At 41.0% G+C, this 2976-nt stretch overlaps 1 pseudogene; it reads right to left on the bottom strand.

The window, feature by feature from the left end:
- Nucleotides 1–226: 226 nt before the first annotated feature.
- Nucleotides 227–2976, bottom strand: part of LOC110329454 — a 3219-nt pseudogene continuing 469 nt past the window's right edge.

Below are 2976 nucleotides of genomic sequence, written 5' to 3'. Positions count from 1 at the left end.
CCCCTCCCCCTCCCCCTTTCTCCCTCCCCTCCCTGTGTGAGTGTATTTGTCTATTACTTTAGTGTTTTTGAAACAGAGTTTGAACGACTTTGGGAGGATCCAGGACTAGTTGGAAGAGCTGAAATTCATGATAAGAATATATTGTATAATAATAATAATAATAATAATAATAATAATAATAATAATTTTTCTTTAAAGTTTATTCAATACAATAAAATCTCCAACTTTACTGAGGTGGCTGACCATGTCCAAGACCACAGCAGCCTCTAAACTGGAATTCAGTTTCTGAGCCAGTCCCAGCTTTGGCTTTCCTGTCTGCTCCAGGGGCACAACCCTCCTGTAGGTATCTCTGTCTGCCTCCCCTCTTGTGACTCTTGCAAGCAGTTCACCCTCTGGATCTTTGGGTGAAGGCCTGCCAGTCTCGGGGCGGCTGCAGTGTAAGGTGGCAGGTATGATTGATCTCTAGAGGTAGGTACAGCTAATCTCAGAGTTACTGGATGCCCTCATTCTTATGGTACCAGTAGAAATGTCTCCAAAAAAAACTCCTTCATGTAGCCTTGAGACTTCAGAGACTTCATGGCCTTCATTACATGAAGGTTGGGCAGATTCTTATCTGTCAGCTCCAGGTGTTGGGTTATGTGGACATCTTTTTTGGCAGCCCTCACGCCTTCCTTAAAAAGTAGATGGCAATCCAACTCTTGCTAGCCATCAATATTGTGGCTGCTGCAGAGTTGGAGGTGGAGGCTCAACAACAAATTTAAGTTCACAACAAAATATATTTTTAAGAGAGAGAGAGAGAGAGAGAGAGAGAGAGAGAGAGAGAGAGAGATCTCATAGGAAAGGGCAGACAGTGACTGATGCACACATGAATGATATTGTCAAACCATGAGCACAGGAAGCTTTTCCATTTTCTGATGTCTCTCCACATTCTTTAAATTTTTTAGTTTTTAATTATTATTATTATCATTATTTAATTTTTGTCTGCAGTCCAGTATTTATCCACCTCTCAGTCCACCCTCTGACTGTTCCTCATCCCATTCTTCTTCCCCTGTCTGCAAGAGGATGTTCCCCCCACCCCACCCCACCACCACCACCAGACCTTCTCATTTCCTGGGGCCACAAATCTCTCAAGTGTTAGGTGCATTTTCTCTCACTGAGGCCAGACCTGACAGTCTTCTGCTGTCTATGTGTTCAGGGCCTCAAATCAGCTGGTGTGAGCTGCCTGGTTGGTGGCTCAGTGTCTGAAAGATCTCGGGGGTCCAGGTCAGTTGAGACTGTTGGTCTTCCTATGGGGTCCTCCTCCTCCTCAGTTTCTTCCAGCTTCTCCCTAATTCAACTCAGAGGTCCCTGACTTGTGTCTATTGCTTGGGTGTAACTATCTGCACCTGACTCTTTCAGCTGCTTGTTGGACCTCTCTGAGGGGAGTCATGCTAGGCTCCTATCTGTAAGCAACCCATAGCATCAGTAATCAATAAGTAGTGTCAGGCCTTGGATCCTCCCCTTGAGATGGATCCTAGGTTGGGCCTGTCACTGAACCTGCTTTCTCTAAGTCTCTTCTCCATTTTTGTCCCTGCAGTTCTTTTAGATGGGAACAATTCTGGGTCAGAGTTTTTGACTACGGATGCCATCCCCATTCTTCCATTTGATGCCCTGTCCTACTGGAGATAGACTCTACAAGTTCCCTCTCCTCACTGTTGGGCATTTCATCTAAGGTCCCTCCCTTTGAGTCTTGAGTGTTTCTCACCTTCTAGGTCTCTGCTACATACAAGTCTTTCTCTTGGTTAGAATTATGCCAAAATATTTTTTTTTTAGCTTCTTGTGAAAGGTGTTGATTCCTTGATTAGTTTATCAGCCAATGTATGATTTGTATACAGGAAGGCTACTGATTTTTATATGTTAATTTTGTATCCTGCTACTTTGCTTGAAATGTTTATCAACTTTACATTTCCTATGGAGTTTCTAGGATCTCTTATGGATAAAATGTTATTATTGGTAAATAAAGACACTTTGGCTTCTTCCTTTCCTACTGTATTCCCTTGGTGTCTTTCAGTTGTCTTAGCCAAGACTTTAAATCCTATGGACAAGATGTATGGGGAGAGTAGACATGATTATCTTGTTTCTAATTTCATTTCTCTCCATTTAGTGTGTAGCTTTCTTATATGTTGCCTGTATTTGTGCGGGTATGTCTGCCCTTCTTAAACTACACCTCTTCTATACCTAGTCACCGCAGCACTTATGATGAAGGGATATTGGATTCTATTGAATGGTTTTTTTCTCTCTCTATCTAATGCGATTATCTTTTGTCTTTCAGTCTTACATTGTGCTGGATCACATGTATTGATTTACACATGTTGAACCATCCCTGCATTTCTGTGATGAATCAGCTTGATATGGTGGATAATCTCTTTGAATTCTTTTGTAAGTATTTTGAAATACTTTGTCCACTTTCCTCATACTTATTCACTATAGTACTAATGTCTTAGCTATAGAAACTGATGGAAATCAAGGGTATACAAATAGGAAAGTAAGAAGCCATTGTATCTTTATTTGAAGATAATAAAGTTTTATACAACGAAGATCATAAGAGTTCATAGGGAAATATCTACAGATGATAAACATTTTCAGCAATGTAGCAGGATACAAAATTACCACACAGATATATGTAGCCTTCTTGTATACAAATGATTTGGATGTGTAAGTATTTTATTGACAAATTTTACATAATTGTTCGTAAGGGATGTTAGTTTATAATTTTGTTTTTTGTTTTTGAAGTTTTGGTGTGAGGATAATACTGACTTTTTCTTTCTTTCTTCCCCTTCCTCCCTTCCTCCCTTCCTCCCTTCCTCCCTTCCTCCCTTCCTCCCTCCCTCCCCCCTCTCTCCTCTTTAGTTCTTCCTATGTATTTGCAAGTTCCTCCAGATCCTTCAATTCTTTCTCCAACTCCTCTATCTTGGTACCTTGTGCTCAGTCCAATGG

Source organism: Mus pahari, chromosome 12, assembly GCF_900095145.1.
Source record: "Mus pahari chromosome 12, PAHARI_EIJ_v1.1, whole genome shotgun sequence".
Classification (NCBI taxonomy): Eukaryota; Metazoa; Chordata; class Mammalia; order Rodentia; family Muridae; genus Mus; species Mus pahari.
Note: the sequence above shows the minus strand (reverse complement) of the source record. Positions and strands in the feature narration are given on the sequence as shown.